Source organism: Callithrix jacchus, chromosome 4 (assembly GCF_049354715.1).
Source record: "Callithrix jacchus isolate 240 chromosome 4, calJac240_pri, whole genome shotgun sequence".
Classification (NCBI taxonomy): domain Eukaryota; kingdom Metazoa; phylum Chordata; class Mammalia; order Primates; family Cebidae; genus Callithrix; species Callithrix jacchus.
The window spans coordinates 32352415-32371910 of NC_133505.1; the positions used below are offsets into that span (position 1 = coordinate 32352415).

General features: G+C 56.1%; 1 pseudogene; it reads left to right on the forward strand.

The window, feature by feature from the left end:
* Positions 1-9638: 9638 nt before the first annotated feature.
* On the forward strand, positions 9639-19156 carry LOC144582261 (serine/threonine-protein kinase PAK 4-like; annotated as a pseudogene).
* The last annotated feature ends 340 nt before the right edge of the window (positions 19157-19496 follow it).

Genomic DNA, 19496 nt, shown 5'->3' on the forward strand with positions numbered 1-19496 from the left:
CTTCCCAGATTTCTTTTTTATTTATTTCTTTTTTTTTTCTTGAGACAGCAGCTCACTCTGTTGCTCAGGTTGGAGTGCAGTGCTGCAATCTTGGCTCACTGCAACCTCTGGATTGAGATTACAGGCCTGTAATCCCAGCACATTGGGAGGCTGAGGCTGGGGGATCACCTGAGGTCAGGAGTTCAAGACCAGCCTGGCCAACATGGCAAAACGTGTCTCTACTAAAAATACAAAAATTAGCCGGGTGTAGTGGCATGCACCTGTAATCCCAGCTACTCAGGAGGCTGAAGCAGGAGAACTGCTGGAACCCTGGAAACAGAGGTTGCAGTGAGCTGAGAGAGCACCCTTGCATGCCATCCTGGGTGACAGAGCAAGACTCTGTCTTAGAAAAAAGGAATTGTTGAGTGCATGAACGAATGAAAGAAGGAGTGTGACTGGGCACAGTGGCTCACATCCCAGCACTCTGGGAGGCTGAGAGGCTGAGGTGGGCAGATCACGTGAGACCAGCCTGGGCTGTAGTGAGACCTCTCTACCAAACAATTTTAAAATGATTGCTTCTAAATAATTTTAACATTATTTAAAATTTAAAAGGGCATAGTGGCATGTACCTGCGGTCCCAGCTACTCAGGAGACTGAGATGGGAGGATTGATTGAGCCCAGGAGTTGGAGGCAGTAGTGAGCTATGATTGCACCACTGCTCTCCAGCCTGGGTGACAGAGCAAGATCCTTTCTCGAGATGGATGGACAGATGAATTGATAGAGAGAGAGCAAGAGAGCAAGACTCTGTCTCAAGATAGATAGGTAGGTAAGTAGATAGAGAGAGAGGTAGGTAAGTAGAGATAGATGATGATAGATGATGATAGATAGATAGATAGATAGATAGATAGATAGATAGATAGATAGACAGATAGTAAGAATAGAAAAATGGACATGGTTAAGTGAGTGGACTTTGGCTTAGGTGAGACCTGCCGTGGCCTCCTGGTTCTGATATGCTCGCTGTGTGACTGAGGGCTGGCATATCTTTCTGTGCACACTCCTCTGCAAAACAGGGTGTGAACAGCACCCTCCCCACCACCTTATTTTGCACTAGGATGGAGCCTGCACGTAACGGCAGGTCTAGCTGCTGTTCTGTGTCTTCAGCACAAGGCACAGATGAGCCAGAAGTGGTCCCTGCCACAAGGAAGTTTAAACCAATCTTTTTCTTTTTTTTTGAGACAGAGTCTTGTTCCATTGCTGGGAACCAGGGTGGCAGAGGTTGCAGTGAGCCAAGATTGTGCCACTGCACTCCAGCCTGGGAAACAGACTGAGATTCTGTCTCAAAATAAAAAAAAAAAAATAGAAAACAAGACATTTCTTCAGATTCCCTTCTAACCAATGTGGCTTTTCTGGTCTTGGTCTGGTCATTGTCAGGGATGTTGTCCCTCCCTGTTTTGTCCTGTAATCCTCCAGGGTCCTTTCCCTAGAGTGGAGGCCTTGGCTGGAGCCAGGGCCACTGGGGAAGAGGAGTCTGGATTGTGTTGACTTGCCTTCTCTGTGGGACAGAGTGGCCACTTTGGTGACCTAGCACTGGGTGGCCCTGGGCAGTGACTTCCCATCTTCTGGCCTCAGTTTTCCAGTTTGGGGAACAGAAAGGAATAGGACTCCCCATCCACCACCCAGAACTGTTTAAAGGGCTTCGTGTGGCCTGGTCTGCATGCCTCTCATAGGCCTGGCCTGCATGTCTGTCATGGGCCTGGCGAGTCTGCAGCCACGAAGGGGGCCCCACTGAGGCCACACCTGGCTCTAGGCATTGGGATGCAGTGTTGGAAAGGAAAATGTGGTCCCTGCCTGTGAGAGCCCCTGACTTAGCAAGGAAGACAGCAACAGACAGGCAAACAACCATGCCATGTGAGGTGATGCTGAGGGGCCTGCAGGGAATGGAGCCAGGCTGGCATGTGCTAAGCTCAGGGCCAGACTCTGGGGTGCCGCATGGAGCAAGACCAGGCTGAGCCCCTGCCCATGAGCTCACGCTGCAGCCCTTGGCCAGTCCTGCCACCTTCACCTTTACCTCATGCCCGGAACCCACTCATGCTGCCCTCTCTGCAGCTCCCACATGCAGCTTTTTTTTTTTTTTGTTTAGAAATGTGGTATTTAATTTCCCAGGTATTTGGAGGTTTTTCCAGCTATCTTTCTGTTACTGATTTCTAGGTTATTTCCATGGTGGTCTGGGGACAGATACTATGTGATTTATCCTCTTTTACATATATATATATATGTATATTTTAATTTTTATTGCATTTTAGGTTTTGGGGTACATGTGCAGAACGTGCAAGACAGTTGCATAGGTACACACATGGCAGTATGTTTTGCTTCCTCTCTCCCCTTGACCCACATTTGGCATTTCTCCCCGGGCTATCCCTCCCTAGCTCCCCACCCCCCTCTGGCCCTCACCTTTTACATATATTAAGGTTTGTTTTCTTGCCCAGGTTGTAATCTGTTCTGGTGAATGTTCAATGTGACCCCAAGAAGAATGTCTGTTCTGCTGTTGTTAATGAAGTTGTCTTTTGATGTCCATTATCTCCAGTTCATTGACAGTGTTGCTGAATTCAACTATGTCCTTACTGATTTTCTGTCTACTGCCTCTGTCCATTTCTGATAGAAAGGTTGATTTCCTTGATTTCCACTGGACTATCACAGCCACCTTCTCCCTGGTCCCCCTTTCTGTTCTGCCCCCACAGACTGTTTCCAGCCAGTGGGAGCTTGTGAACTCCAGAGTCAGGCAGTGACCCTCTTGGGCTCAGGGCCTCCCACAACTCCATCTTATTCAGGAAAGAACCAGGTCCCTCCCTGTGGCCCCCAAAGCCTGATCTGCCCCATGACCTCCTTGGCCTGTCCTTCCACTCACTCCCTCGTCCACCCTGCTCCAGTCCCACAGCCTCCTCGATGCCCCTTGACCCCATCAAGCACATTCCCACTGCAGGGCATCCACCCTGGCTGTTCTTTCCTCCTGGGCTGTTCTTCCTCCAGAGCCCTACATGGCTCCCTTACCTCTCCTCACACAAGTCCCTGCTCAGGTGTCCCCTTCTTAGCAAGGCCTGCCTGATTGCTTTATCATTATCATTATTATTATTATTATTATTTTGAGACAGAGTCTCATTCTGTCGCCCAGGCTGGAGTGCAGTGGCACAATATTGGCTCACTGCAACCTCCGTTTCCCAGGTCCAAGTGATGCTCCTGCCTCAGCCTCCTGAGTAGCTGGGATTATAGACACGTACCACCACGCCAGGCTGGTTTTTTGCATTTTTATTAGAGACCGAGTTTCACTAAGTTGGCCAGGCTGATCTTGAACTCCTGACCTCAAGTGATCCACCTCCCTTGGCCTCCAGAAGTGCTGGGATTCCAGGTGTGAGCCAGTGCACCCAGCCTATTATTCTTATGTTTGAGACAAGGTCTCTCTCTGTCACCCAGGCTGGAGTGCAGTGGCTTGATCACTCACTGCAGCCTCAATCTCCCAGGCTCAGATGATGCTCTCACCTCAGCCTCCTCAGTAGCTGGGACCACAGGAACACACCACCATGCCCAGCTAATTTTCTATTTTTGGAGATAGAGACAGGGTCTCATTAGGTTGCCCAAGTTGGGCTCGAGTGATACTTCCTCTTTGCTTCCCAAAGTGCTGGGATTACAGGCATGACCACTTTATTGGAAATTCCAGCCCCTCCTCCCCTCAGCTCCCTTTTGATCACTGCATTATTTTCCATTGCAGCATTTCTCACCCAACTTAGTAGATATTTTTGATTTATCTCACACATTGAATCCCTTCTTCCTTCTAGAATGTGAGTGCTTCAAGGACAGGGATGTTTCTGACTGTTGGGTGCACTGGCAAGGGCCCCAGGCCCAGCAGAGAGTCAGTCCCTGGTAGATACTGACTCATGCATGGGTCAATGCATGGGTGGGTGTGATGGGATCACTTGTGGGTGAAGTAGATATTTGCTAAGGAGGACCTTGAGGATGTGTCAATCCCAAAGCCTGAGGACTCCTTGGAGGAACGAGGCTCAATGTGGGAGGCCAGAAGAAAGATGTGGATAGAGGAGGGTCAGGGGTTGTGCAAGATGGGGTAAGAGCTAAGCCACGGTTTGAGGCAGGACTGGTGTGGGGGACTTGGGACACTGAGGAGCCTGCTGTGCCAGGATGGGAGGCCAAACTCCCAGGGCCTCCACCATCAGAGCACATCTGCAGAAGGTAGAGGGTAAACTGAGACAGGGAGGGGCCCTCCCAGATCTGGTAGGTGAAGACTGTGGTAGAGTGGTGAGTGGGGACCAATGGTGGAAGCCTGACTGCAGGCTGGAGACAGTGAGCACTCTGGGCCCCCTTCCTGATTCGGGTTTCATTTTGGTGATGATGAAAGAATGCCTGTAGGCCTGGCCATCTCCCCTGCTCTGCCCTGGGCCCCTGCATTCCAGCTAAGCCAGCCCCATCCCTTGCAGGGACTGCAGCTTTCATCAGAGCCTGGAGGGGGCAGGGCAGGAGGTGAGGGGTTCTGCAGGTGTCTGCTCATACCAACAGCTTTGACACAGTGGCTTTCGCTTTTCCATTTGGGCCGATTATCTTGTGGGGGAGAATGGGGGCAGTAGTACCCTCTTCCACCTGTAAAAGGTCAGAGGATGCAGAGGTGACTGGAAAATCTGAAGTGTTTGTTAGGCCGGGTTGACGCTGCCTGTCCCACATGTTAAACAATTTAAAAGATTTTTTTGTTGTTGAGACGGAGTTTCTCTCTTGTTACCCAGGCTGGAGTGCAATGGCGCAATCTCGGCTCACCGCAACCTCCGCCTCCCGGGTTCAGGCAATTCTCCTGCCTCAGCCTCCTGAGTAGCTGGGATTACAGGCACACACCACCATGCCCAGCTAATTTTTTGTATTTTTGGTAGAGACAGGGTTTCACCATGTTGAGCAGGATGGTCTCGATCTCTTGACTTCATAATCCACCCGTCTTGGCCTCCCAAAGTGCTGGGATTACAGGCTTGAGCCACCGCGCCCGGCCCTAAAATATTTTTTTTAATGTGAAACAAACATTTTAGAGTAGGATACAAAATGTGCCTGCATTTTGGTGACTAAATACTGGACTTCACAGGTATCTGGGCCCTGGCTGGGGCAGAAAGTGGCATCTTCCTGCCGCTTTGGTCCAAGCTGCTTATCTGAAAGATCCAAGCTGCTTGTCTGAAAGATTCTCAGGTGCCTCTGAGCAGGGGTGTAGTGCAGTGGGCAGGGACCATCATTTCACTGAGTCCTACTGTGGACTGCCCTGGGCTATGAGGGGAAAGACAGAGGATAGTCCCTGTCTTGCAGAGCTGACACATTCTAGGGGGAGAGGCAGATGCTAAAGAATTACACGCATGGCTGGACGTGGTGGCTCATGCCTGTAATCCCAGGACTGTGGGGGACCAGGTCCGGTAGATCATGAGGTCAGGAGATCTGGACTATCCTGGCCAACATGTTAAAACCCCATCTCTACTAAAAATACAAATTAGCCAGGCGTGGTGGCAGATACCTGTAGTCCCAGCTACTTGGAAGGCTGAGGCAGGACAATTGCTTGAACCCAGGAGGCGGAGGTTGCAGTGAGCTGAGATTGCATCATTACACTCAACAACAGGAGCGAAACTCTGTCTCAAAACAAAAGAATTTTATGCACACACACATGTGCACATGTATGCTTCATATACATAGTAAGAGCCCTGAGGGAAGATAAGGCAGACAGGCAAGAGGGAGACAGGACAGGAGCAGAGCCTGTGAGCACAGGCGAGCCTGGGAAGTCGGGAAGAGAGAGCCACCTAGGGACCAGTGAGAGGAGAGTTCAGGTGGGGCACTCACCCATGCAAAGGCCCTGAGATGGAATCATGTTTCGGATTTGAGGAACAGCATGGGGGGCCTATGTGGCTGGGGCACAGAAAGCCCAGGGGTTCCTTAGAGGAGAGGAGGGCAGCCTGGTGATGGGTGTGTCCTGTGGGGACTCTCAGGCCATGAGGGGGCCAGGAAAGCATTTCAGGCTGTGGACTCCAGAGTGGGCAGGACTGGCTTCTGGGCCCAACTCTGCTTGGTGAACTTAGTGAGAGATTTTACCTCTGTTAGCCTGCATTTCCACATCTGCAAAATGGGGCTCAGAATGGCCACTCCACTGAGGCTGAGGGTGCTGGTGAGCTCAGTGTCAGCATCTGCTCTGGGCCATGGGTCCTTTGTGGTGGCAGTGATGGTTGTGGGGGTACCAAGCTGAGCCTCAGGCCGCATTTGGTGGTGGGGATTGGTTTTAAGCACCTTTTCTGCTGCAGAGGCCTGTGGGAAAGTGTGGTGAACAGCCATGGGGGAGGTGGGAGCCCTGGAGCCCACTTGGTGCTCCTTCCCATTTCCCGTGGGGTCCAAGACAGGTCAGACAGGAGGGAGGGATTCTAACTCAGCAGAGACTAGGCCAGGAGAGGAAAGGCAAGGTCTGGGGGTGGACAGAAAGAATGAGGGATGGAGGGAGAGGGGAGCCAGGACCAGCCTTGGGAGGATAATAAGAATAATAATAAATAGTAATAGGCAAAACCAGCAGCATCACCCCAGCCCTCCAGGGCAGCAGGAAAGGCAGGTAAGAGCTCAGCCTTCAGTGCCTTCCACACACAACCATTCAGGTTCAAATCCTCGCTGCTTCTCACTGTCTGGGTGCCCTGGACAAAGTCCTTCCCCTCTCTGGGCCTCAGTTTCCCTACTTGTGAATTGGAATGAAGATCCTTGTGAGGATGGAACAGGATGAGATGCACAGCAGGGAGGGGACCCATGCATCTCTGCAGATAGGCCTGAAGTCTGGTGTCCACCCTGTCACTCTAACTGGGTCACCTTGGTTAATGAGACCCCCTCCGTGCCTTGTTTTCCATGTCTGTAATCTGGGGCTCATAATAGCTCCTCCTTCCAGGGTCAGATGTGGGACTCCAGATAAAGTGCCCAGAAGAACGCTGGTACACAGTAGGTTCTCAGTAAGTGCTGGCTGCTATTGTAATGGTGACAACACTTACTGAGCACTTGCTGTGTGTGCTTTGCCTTGGCTCTGATCCCAGCTGCAGTCTCTGGCCCAGGCCTTCCATGCCCTGTGTTCTCCCTAATTCCTTAAAAAATGCCAGAAAGCAGCTACTGTCATCACCATCTTTGAACAGAGGAGGAAACTGAGGCACAGCATGGCTGAATTGCTCATGCAGAGCCACACATTGAGGTCCCAGATTGGGTTAGATCCCCATTTCACAAATACAGAAAGTGAGGTCACACAGGGCAGGGCATAGGAGCCCTGCTGAGGTTTGGAGCCCTGGGTGGCCTGACTGCCAAACTTGGAGCTGACCTGGAAGCCCAGCCCCTACCCTTCCCTCCCTTTCACCTGGGCCGGCCCAGCTTTCTGCTCAGCTCTTCTCCCTCCTCTCAGGCCCAGCACTGCCTCTGTGGGCCCCCATAAGGTCAGGAGCTTACGGTGGGAAGGGAGTGCCTGCTGGGGGAGATAGCAGCACCTGGAGCTTCCCAGGAGGGGCTGGGGTGGGGCCCCTGCCTGGTTATTACAAACACCGTCAGTTCCTCTGTTTGTCCTGCCCTCTGTGCAGTGCCCAGAGAGAAGGGGTGGCACCAGGCATACATCCTGAGGCATGTCCCTTGCCCCCTTCCCTTGGGAGTTTATGGGTGGGAGGGCAGGAGCCCAGGCCTCAGAGGACATCCCCAGCCCCTGTGCTGCTAGCTGGGTCATCTGCCCATCCTCCAGGCTGCTACCTCAAGTCCCAGGCATCCCAGACCTCAGGATCTGCCCCCCTCTCCACCCTCTGGGATTATTGAAGGGTCACATGGCTGATCCTTTTCCTGTGGCTGTGGGAGCTGCCTAGTGCCACAAAGAGGGGCCAAATGGGCTGGGCCACAAGTTCACGATGAAGGGCATGGGGCCAAAGGGGATGGAGGGACCTCTGGGAGGACAGAGAGGCCAGAGGACAAAGGATGCAGATCCGGAGTGACAGCAGGCAGAGTGGGGAGATGGGAACAGTTGGGGTGTGTGGATGACCCTAGGAGCTGAGCCTGGAAAACTGTGAGAGAATAGGTTAGGGCCACCACGGGGTGGGCAGGGCTAGAAGGCTGTGAGGGAGGGGTGGACACTGCTCAGGGCACTGACATTGGGCTCAGAGAAGGGGCTGGGCAGAGACAAAGGAGCCCCTCCCCAATGCCTGCCCTCCATCCCAGGCCCCAGGGCAAGCAGGGAAAATGGGCCAACTCTGGGGGCCCTGGCCAGGCCTGGCTCTGACCACCCGCTGGCCTCTTGGGACCAGTTGAGACAGGTTGGCTGCTGGGTCCCCACCTGCCTCCCACGGGGCTCCTGCTGCCAAACCGGTACCCCTGGTTGGCTCCCATCGATGGTCCTACCTCAGGGCCTCACCTTCCCAGCTGCTCCCAGGGAAGCAGCTTGAGCCAGGAGAAGGAGCAGGTGTGGAGGGGCCACATGGATCTGCACATCCTCCATCCTCTCACTAGGGCCATAGGACTTTCTGGGCTGGGCGCAATGCCAGGTGCTGGGGAGCCAGCTGGGAACAAGACAGGAACTCCACCAGTGTTTCCCCTCATCCATTGGTCTCCAGGCTTCCCCTCATCCAGGAAGCCTCCCTGCTGCCCACCCTGACATCCCTCCAGGGTCCCATGCTCCCACCACTCAGCACTAACCACTCTGGGCTGCTGCTGCATGGGGACAGTTCTATGCCCCACATGAACTTCCCATGAGGTCAAAGGCTGTCTGGATCACTACAGTGGCCACAGAGGAGGCCCATTGCTGAGTAATTACTGAATGAATGAACGAATGAGTAAATGGATGCATTCTTCACATTTGACAGATGAGTAACTGGATGCCCCCAGAGGAGAGGTCACCTGCCTGAGGGCACTTCTGTCCCACCAGCATCAAACCCGGTATGTGAAACTCCAGGGCCCAGGCCTAGAACAGCTGGGATGGGGCCTTCCAGGAAAGCAGGATCTGGGCCCCTCCTCCCACAGGCACTGTGGGGACCACCCCAGCCACCACAGTGGTCCCCACAGACAGGCCCCCCCGCATATGCCCAGCCTCACCCCGAGCTCTTTGCTCCCAGTCACCCACTACCCATCACAGCAGCCCCGTGGGGGTTCATCCACAGCACAGAGAGGTGGTCACTTGCCCAAGGTCAAGGCGGCATGTGGTGGAGAGTGGAACTCTGGCTGCCTGGCTGCCCTTCACGTCTTTCTCCAGGCTCTCTGTGGGACGCCTCCACCAGCATGTCTCCCCTTGGATCCTGTGTGGTGTTTTGTTTTGTTTTGTTTTGTTTTGAGACAGAGTCTCACTCTGTCACCCAAGCTGGAGCATGCAGTGGCTCGATCTCAGCTCACTGCAAACTCCACCTCCTGAGTTCAAGCAATTCCCTTGCCTCAGCCTCCAAAATAGCTGGGATTACAGGCGCATGCCATCATGCCCCACTAATTTTTATATTTTTAGTAGAGATGAGGTTTCACCATGCTGGCCAGGTTGGTCTCAAACTTGGGGTGGTCAGGCAAGGAGTCCTTGCTGCTCTGAGAACTGAAGGAGGGGAGGGGCACCCCTGTGTGGACACTGGGAAGTGAGCTCCAGGCAGAGGGAGCAGCCCCTTCAAAGGCCCTGAGGTCTCCAGGGGATGAGAACAGAGAGGCGGTGGGGTCTTGTGGGCCCAAAGAGACAGGCAGGAAGGTTCTGAGCAGAGGGATGTGGCCCCTTGGGTGCTCACCGGTGCCCTCTGGCTGCATGTGCCATGTAGATGGGGCAGGGGGTGAGCAGGGAGACAGGAAGGAGGCTGCTGCCTCCTGTGGGTCCTGGTAGAAGATGAGGGTGAAAGGGACAGGTTAGAGGCGGGCAGAGGAGGAAGATGCAGGCAGGCTCACTGCTGCCACTTAGCCACCGTGATTCCCTCACACGGGTCGCACCGAGACCCCGGCACCATGTTTGGGAAGAGGAAGAAGCGGGTGGAGATCTCTGCACCATCCAACTTTGAGCACTGCATGCACATGGACTTTGACCAGCATGAGTAGAAACTCACTGGGCTGCCCACCAGTGGCAGAGCCTGATGGAGGAGTTGGATCGCCGGCCCAAGCCCCTCATCGACCCCGCCTGCATCACCTCCATCCAGCCCAGGGTCCCCAAGGTATGCAGCACCCACCACCACCTCCCCCAGCCCACACTCACCCCCAGAGTGGCCTGGCCCTCACCCCACACTCGACCCTGTAACAAATACCTTCTCATTTACATGGAAACAACCCTGACTTCCACCCTGATCCTGGGTCCAAGGCTGGCCCTTCACCCACCCTCCACCCACTGGCTCCAAGTTCTGAGAATCCCATGCCACCCCAACCTGAGGCTTCCATGATGCATCTGACAGCCCCCACACCAGCCTCCAACCTAAGCCTCATGCCCTGGGCACTATGCTCCTGTCCCTGGACCACACCCATCCCACCTTTCCAGAGCTCCTGGCAGTGGGTGACAGACCCATTTCCAGAGGGTGACAGTCCCCAGTGGTCAGGGCTTGGATGGGGGTGCCTGGAGGAAGCACCTGACCCAGACCAGGGATCCAGGCAAGCTTCTGGGAAGAGGGGGCACCGTGGCTGAAGAGGAGGAGGAGGGATGGCAGCAGATTCAGGGGAAGCCAGGCTTTCATGGAGGAAATCACCCCTGTGGGACACTGTGGGCTTTTTGGTTTTGGGTTTTTTTTAACCTGCCATCTAGAGCAAAATGGCAAGGTTGGGATTTGAACCAAAGTCTGTTTCCAAGCACCATGCTCTTAACACCTCTCCTGCCTCCATGTGAAATTATCAGAGTTGCAGAGCCATTGTCTGGGTGTGGCCTGGCATGAGGCTTCCTGGCAGGAGCCTGTGCTGGGCCTTGGGAAGCCAGCCTTGGAGCCTGGACTCTCTCCCATGGTCCGTGGGGACTGGGAAGGGTCACAGGCCAGGGGAAGCTCACCAGGTTTGTTTCCAGCTGGTGATGTATATGCCTGGACTCACCTCTCCTGGTGCCCAGCCCAGCCTGGCAGGGAGGATTGCCAAGACCCACAAGTTGGCCATAGACACAAGTGCAGCCTTAATGTGGTGGCCCATGGAAGGGTCCATGTGGCCCCACGCAGGGCACTTTTGAATGCCTTGACTTCTTTGCCACTACTTAAAAAGTGACAGCCTTCACTTTCAAAGCTGTTGACTTCTGGTGACAGACCAGCTGGAGCTGAGTGGCAGCTGCCTCTGCAGGTATGGCCCTGGCTCTTGTGGGCCACAGGCCACACCTGACCCCCTCTGCTCCATGCCCTGCCTGGCTCCATGGCCACTGGCATGTGTCTTCAAAATCCTGGCCCCTGCCTGGCTCACCAGATGTGAGGCCTGGCTGTGACTGTCCCACCAGGAAATAGGGCACCTGAATTCACACACAGTGCCTCATGGCCAGCACACACCTGGGGCCCCATGGGCGCTTGTGTTTGCTGCCCTTTGCCAGATCCCAGGTTGCTCAGGGCCCTCTGAACCCCCTGGTTTTTGTTTTGTTTCATTTTGTTTTGAGACAGAGTCCCGCTCTGTCTCCCAGGCTGGAGTGCAGTGGCACTGTGATCTCAGCTCACTGTGACTGTCGCCTCCTGGGTTTAAGTAATTCTCCTGCCTCAGCCTCCTTCCTGCCTCAGCCTCCAGAGTAGTTCCCAAGGGATTACAGGGGCTTACCACCATGGCCAGCTAATTTTTGTATTTTTAGTGAAGACTGTTTCACCATGTTGGCCAGGATGGTCTTGAACTCTGAACTCAGGTGATCCTCCTGCTTGGCCTCTCAAAGTGCTGGGATTACAGGCACCCACCACCATGCCCAGCTAATTTTTGTATTTTTAGTGGAGACTGTTTTGCCATGTTGGCCAGGATGGTCTTGAACTCTGACCTCAGGTGATCCTTTCACCTCAGTCCCCTCGAGGTGTTGGGATATTAGGGGTGAGCCATCGTACCCTGCCTCAACCCCCTGTTCTAACAGCAAAGTCTGGCCTTATGTCCACTTTGCTTTCCTGGGGCCCCTGGGCAAGGCCCAGCTTTAGGCAGACAGACATGGCCAGGAGAGATGGGGCAGCAGCAGGCCACGGGTTTTGTGGGATCAGTGTTTCCTTCACATTAGAGGCTGGCCTCTAGCTGCAGATGCCTAGCAGCCCCGGGCAGGGTCCCTATCAGCAGGGCCCATGTTCTCAGCTCACTGTGGCCCCAGCACAACCACCTCATCAATCTGGTTTAGCAAAAGTTCACTGAGCCCCTGCTGTGCACCAGATGCTGATCTAGGTGCTGAGATTTAGTGGGACCCAACGCAGACAGGAAAAAACAATCCCTACCCCCAGGAGCATGCCCCAGGCAGAGCCAGGAGCAGACATATGCCTGCATGCTCCATGTCGGCCGCTGTCAGGTGATCTTGGTGGAACACAGGCAGGGCAGGGGCTGGCATTTTACATGACAGGTGGCCAGTGGAAGCTTGAGCAAAGACCTGAAAGAGTGGAGGGAGAGAGCCACAGGGACCCTAGGAGCTGATGTTCCAGGCAGAGGGAGCCACCAGCACAGAGGCCCTGGAGCAGGGCAGGAGCAGGTGGAGCAGTGAGGACACCTGTGTGCCTGGAAATGGAGCAGGGGACAGAGGGGCCGTGTATGACACAACTCAGACCATGGAGGTTGGGGGTGGGGGGAATCAGGGGCCCTGGATGGTTCCCACATGGGTTTGTATTTGGCACCCAGCTCCTGGAAACCCCTTGCCCTCTACCTTGGGGCCAGGCCTTTGTGACTCTCCATATCCCCCACCCCTTGTCCTTCATGGGAGCAGAGAGTGTGGTTTTGGGGCTCATGAACTCTGGCGACCACAGGGGAGGAAGTGCCAGCCCAGGCCTGGCCCCAGCATCCTGTAATTTGTAGACCTTGGCCTGATTATGGGGTTGGCTTCTGCCCTCCCTCCCCTCCACCCCACCCATCTGGGGAACAGGAGAAAAACAAGGGGTGCCTCTCCGTGGTCCCATCCAGCCCAGGGAGGCAGCAGCCTGGCTGTGGCCATCACTCTTCTGTGTCCCAGTGAGGGAGGGGCCACAGCCTATGCCATCCTTACTCCACGGTATCTCCTAATTGTGTCTGTGTCTTGTCTCTGTGTGTGTCGTGCCATCCTGTCCCTGCATGTTGGATGCCCATCCTGTGTGCCCCACTTCTTGCTGGGCCCCCACCCACCATTGCCCAGGACCCCAGACCATGATGTAGGGCAGCAAACGTGCCAAGGTTGGGGCTCTCACGCTTCTGCTGGGCGAGTTTGAGAACATGTTGGTGACAGGCTCCAACTCCCTTTGGAGAGGTAGCCTGCTGCTGCTTGCCCGTGCCTGCCAGGAAAATGGGATACCAGAGGAGCCGGCTGCCATGGCCAGAGTGGTCCTGGGGAAGGCAGTTAGTCGAGGCCAGATCACCAGTCACAGTGAGGTGGGTGGCGGCAGTGGTGACAGGTGACAGGTGGGGCCAGAGAAGAGGCCCAAGTCTTCCAGGGAGGGCTCAGGGCACCCCCAGGAGTCCTGCCGGGACAAACGCCCCCTCTCTGGGCCTGATGTCAGCACCCCGCAGCCTGTTGATCTGGCCAGTGGGGCGAAACTGGCAGCTGGCTGGCCCTTTAACACCAGACACCAACCACCCATACCAGGGTGCCCAGGTAATGCATCCCCCACCCCAGGGCCTCCAAGTTCCCCTGCCTGTTGCTCTCCCGTCCCCACCTTCCAGCCCTGCATGACCCAAGGTGCATCTCATCCTGACCACCCATGTGTCTGTCCCATCGCTGAGCCTCTCCCCTGCTTAGGGAGCAGAGCTCGCCCCAGGCACCTTTCACTGACAGTTACCTCTCTTCTGCTTCACAGAAGTCTCATGACGTGGCCTGGTGGTCCCCCACTCCTCTTCCTCCTCCTGGCCACCCACCTGAGCCCTAGGCACCCCCAGCCCTGGAGTGCTGGGCCCCCACGCCTCAGAGCCCCAGCTGGCCCCTCCAGCCCAAGTCACTGCCGCCCCCACCACCCTTGCTGTTCCCGGCCCCCTGGCCCCCACTCGCCACAGCAGGAGCCACAGCACATATCCCATGAGCAGTTCCAGGCTGCCCTGCAGCTGGTGGTGGACACAGGCACCCCAGATCCTACCTGTACAACTTTATCAAGATTGGCAAAGGCTCCACAGGTATCGTGTGCGTTACCACCATGCGCAGTTTAGTCAAGCTGGTGGCCATCAAGAAGATGGACCTGTGCAATCAGCACAGGCATGAGCTGCTCTTCAATGAGGTGCAGGAGCTGCTGCCCTGCTGTCCTCTTCCTGCCATCCTCCCTCCCTGCCCTCCCTCCTCTCCTTGCACTTCTCTGTGCTGGGCCAGGCCCCCCTCCTCCCCTCACTGTTCCCCACCCCCAGGCCATCTCTTCCACTCTAGGTAGGTCCCTGCCTCTGTCCACATAGTGTCCTCACCAATGTCTCTGTCCCTGAACCCCAGATCCAGGGTTCCTCGGCTCACTGAACCCCCACCCAGTGTCTTCTAGGACCCTCACACCCACTGAGGCCCACCTGGGCTCCAGGATACAGTGTCCTCCAGACCTGTCCTCTTGGGTTCCCCATGCCCCATCCCAGCCTGTCAATCCTGCGCCAGTCACTCCTCCCACTGTCTGCAGAGCCCATTGTCTCCCACTCCAGACCTCGCCCTGGCCTCCACTCGGGCATCCTCAGCACAGCCCACAGAACCACCAAGAGGAAGTTTCTCATGTTCAGGCCCATCCCTATTCCACCTTAGAAACCCTGGCAGTGCCCCACAGCACCCTGAAAAGAGGAAGCCTGCACCCCTTTGCCGGGTGTATGGGGCCCCTCTCGATGTGCCATGGCTTTGCCTGGCCCTTTGGCCTGGGCTCTTGGCCTCACTTGGCCTTTTGGCCTGGCCTCTTGGTCTCGCCCGGCCTTTCGGCCTGGCCTTGTCTTTTGGCCTGGTCTTCTGGCCTGATCTGGCCTTTTGTCCTGGTCTTTTGGCCTGGCCTGGCCTTTTGCTCTGGCCTGGCCTGATCTTGTCTTTTGGCCTGGCCTTACCTTTTGGCAGAGACATGAGCTGCTCTTCAATAAGGTGTGGGAGCTGCTGCCCTGCCGTCCTCCTCACCCTGATATCCTCCCTCCCTGCCCTTTCTCCTCTTTCTGCCATCCTCCCTCCCTGCCCTTCCCTCTGCTCCCTGCCATCCTCCCTCCCTGCCATCCTCCCTCCCTGCCCTCCCTCCTCTTTCTGCCATCCTCCCTCCTTTCTCCTCCCTCCTCTCCCTGCCATCCTTTCTCCCTGTCCTCCCTCCTCTCCCTGCTGTCCTCCCGCTCTGCCCTCCTTCTCTTTCCGCCTTCTTCTCTCCCTGCCCCTCCCTCCTCTCCCTGTCATCCTCCCTCCCTGCCATCCCTCCTCTCCAGCCATCCTCCCTCCTCTCACTGCACTCCTCTGTGCTGGGTTAGGCTCCTGTCCTCCCCTCACTGCTCCCCACCCCTAGGCCATCTCCTCCACCCCAGGTAGATCCCTGCCTCTGTCTTCACAGCATCCTCACCCACGTCTCTGTCCCTGAGCCTCTGACCCAGGGTTCCTCGGCTCACTGACTACCCACCCAGTGTCTTCTAGGCCCCTCACACCCATTGAGGCCCACCTAGGCTCTAGGGTACAGTGTCCTCCAGAGCTGCCCCTCCTGGGTTCCCTGTGCCCTGCCCCAGACTGTCAGCCCCATGCCAGCAGCTTCTCCCCATGTCTGCACAGCCCATTGTCTCCCACTCCAGGCCCCACCCCAGCCTCCACTCGGGAGTCCTCAGCACAGCCCACACAACCACCAAGAGGAAGTTTCTCATGTTCAGGCCCACCTCATCCCAATTCCACCTTAGAGACCCTGGCATTGCCCTGCAGCACCCTGACAAGAGAAATCCTGCACCCCTTTGCCAGGTTTATGGGGCCCCTCTTGACCTGCCATGCATCACAGCACCTAGCTGAACCAGGTGCTCCCCACCTGGGTTCCTCATCTGCCCCCATGAGCACGCCTCTTCTCTCATCCTTGCCCAATACCTGCTTGTCCAGGGTCTCAGCCCTGAGCTTGAATGCTCTTCCCACCTCCACCCAGCACCAGCCCAGGTCTGACCTGAGATGGGTGTTGTCCCAGGGGAGTGCACCCAGAAGGGAGGTGTGGGCTTTAGTCTGCCTCTGAGGCCCATGTGGCTGTGGTAGTAGTAGGGGAGGGCAGTCCAGGTGGCCCCATGAGCACAAGCTCGATGTAGAACTACTGCAAGGGGACCCAGGGGTTGGCAGTGGCTGGGTCTGAGGTGGGCCTGGGCAGCCCTCCTGCCCCCCTCTGCCCACCTCCTGCCCCATTCACTGCTGACCCAGCCCCTGCACAGGTGGTGATCACGCGGGACTATCAGCATGAGAATGTGGTGGAGATGTACAACAGCTGCCTGGTGTGGGACAAGCTCTGGGTGATCATGATCCCGGAAGGAGGTGCCCTCACCAACATTGTCACCCATACCAGGTACTGCCAGGGCCTCAGACTCCTCCTGTGACATGACCAGGTCCCCTCCAGAATGCTTGGGGTGTGGTCACATCTCCAAACCAGCTGTGCTGCATACTCCTCAACCCCCCCAAGGCATGGGGTTGTGTCTTCCATTTCTGCAACTCCAGAGTGGGGTCAAGCTGTCTCAGGTTCCTCCCAGCCCAAGACAGGGCTTCACTCCCCTCAGCCCCTGGTGGGCTGTTGACCTGCCTGCTCACCCCCACCCGCAGGATGAACAAGGAGCAGATCTTGGTAGGGTGCCTGGCAGTGCTGCAGGCCCTGTTGGTGCTACACAACCAGGACGTCATCCACCGGGACATCACGAGTGACTCGATCCTGCTGACCCATGACGACAGGGTGAGAGGTCAGGTGGTGGGCTGTGGGGGGGTCGGGGTTCCCATGGTGGGGCTTCCCTGTCTCTTCCCCATCCCCTTTGAGGATAGGTGGACTCGACCCCCTAGACCTGTGTCGAGGATCCAGGACTTCATCAGTCCCTGATGCAGCCCAGAGTCAGGCTCCCACTCTTTGGGGGCTCAGTGCAGTAGGAGGACACTGGCTGGTGGGGGCTCTGTGTAGTGGGAGGTCACAGGCTGGAGGGGGCTCTGCTTAGTTGGAGGACACAGGCTGGTGGGGGCTCTGCATAGTGGGAGAGCACAGGCTGGTGGGGGCTCTGTGCAGTGGGAGGACACAGCCTGGTGGGGGCTCTGTGCAGTGGGAGGGCACAGTCTGGGGGGGCTCTGTGTAGTGGTAGGGCACAGGCTGGTGGGGGCTCTGTGTAGTGAGAGGGCACAGGCTGGTGGCTGCTCTGTGTAATGGGAGGGCACAGGCTGGTGGGGGTTCTTTGCAGTGGGAGGGTACAGGCTGGTGGGGGCTCTTTGTAGTGGGAGGACACAGGCTGGTGGGGGCTCTGCATAGTGGGAGGGCACAGGCTGGTGGGGGCTCTGTGTAGTGGGAAGATGAGGTGGTGGCAGCTCTGCATAGTGGGAGGGCACGGGCTGGTGGGGGCTCTGTGCAGTGGTAGGGTATGGGCTGGTGGGTGCTCTGTGCAGTGGGAGGACATGGGCTGGTGGGGGCTCTGTGCAGTAGGAAGGCATGGGCTACTTGGGGCTCTGTGCAGTAGGAGGACACAGGCTCATGGGGGCTCTTCCATCAACACTGGATGCTGGGCCCAGGGGCAGGGTTCTGGGCAGACAGTGCAGCCCCCACCACAGGCTTCTCCCTCCACTGAAAAGCCACGCTGGCCAAGCACCCAGGTCGGGCCATGAATCCAGCCCTATCTCCGATACTTTGGACTGAGGTTCTGAACCCTGGGCTGTGGCACTTATAATGCAGGGTGGATGTGACTTTCTGTAAGAAAGGGCCCTAGACTCCAATGAAATTATTTCAGAAGTGGATGATTCCATCCCTTTCCCCAAGGAAAATAAAACTGCAGCATTCAGTCTAGGCAGAGGCAGAGAGAGCTCTTTTACTGACAGTCCGTGGAAATCTCAGGATGTCTGCAGATATATTTTGGGGCATCTGTAGGCCACCTGAGATTGCCCTCCTGTGGTTGTGGGGGTGTTCTATGGAGACAAGAAGACCCATAGAGATCCCCAAAATTTGGAAAGTGGGCCAGGTGCAGTGGTTCACACCTGTAATCCCAGCACTTTGGGAGGCCAAGGTGGGTGAATCATGAGGTCAGGAGTTTGAGACCACCCTGACCAACATAGTGAAACCCTAACTTTAGTAAAAATACAAAAAATTACCTGGGCATGGTGGCAGTCACCTGTAATCCCTGCTACTTGGGAGGCTGAGGCAGAATTGCTTGAACCTGGAAGGTGGAGGCTGCAGTGAGCCAAGATTGCACTGTTGCACTCCAGGTTGGGCTACAGAGCAAGACTATTTAAAAAAAATCATAAAAAGACCCACAGTTCCTAAGAAGGTGTGGAGCCTGGTTGTTGTAGAGGTAGGCTATGGCCCCTCACAGCCCCAGAGCAGGGCTGCCTTCCTCTTCAACCCAACACAAGATGCTCCAGGGCAGCAGGGCCCCAGGGCACAGGCTTTCAGGGCCACCCATTCCCAGCCCTGCCTGGCCTTTGCTGTCTGAAGTACTCAGGCCACTGCCCCCAAGAGTCCTAGAGGCCGTCAGGGAGGGAGATGGGGGGACCCTGTGGGAGGTGACTCACCTGCGAGCCCCCACTGGGAGATGGTAGAGCTCCGCAGTGGTCTGGCTCTGGAGCCCAGCTCTGACCTCTGGGCCGCACATCGTGCCTAAAGCTGAGGAATTACACAGCTGGATTCCCTTGCTCACCCTTCCACTGTGCCAGCTCTGCTGACTCCACTGCCTCTGTCCTGCCCCAGGTGAACCTGTCAGACTTTGGGTTCTGCACCCAGGTGAGCAAAGAAGTGCCCCAGAGGAAGTCACTGGTCAACAAACCCTACTGGATGGCCCCAGAGCTCATCTCCCGCCTTCCCCATGGGCCAGAGGTGAGCCCCAGGGTGGCTTGCTTGTCCTGCTGTCAGCAGCTCTAGTCCAGCTGCAGTGCTGGCGGGAGGTGAGGCTCAGCCTGTGGAGTGGTTGGGCATGGTGCTCTGGATGAGGAGGTACTGCAGGCATACATATGTTCATTTGTTCATTCATTCTTTTTTTTTCTTTCTTTTTGACATGGAGTCTTGCTCTGTTGCCAGGCTGGAGTGCAGTGGTGTAATCTCGGCTCACTGCAACCTCTGCCTCCCTGGGTTCATGTGATTCTCCTGCCTCAGCCTCCTGAGTAGCTGAGATTACAGGTGCCTGCCACCATGCCCAGCTAATTTTTGTATTTTTAGTAGAGTTGTGGTTTCACCATGTTGGCCAGGCTGGTCTACAACTCCTGACCTTAGGTGATCTTCCTGCCTTGGCCTCCCAAAGTGCTGAGATTACAACCATAAGCCACTGCTCCCAACCTTGGC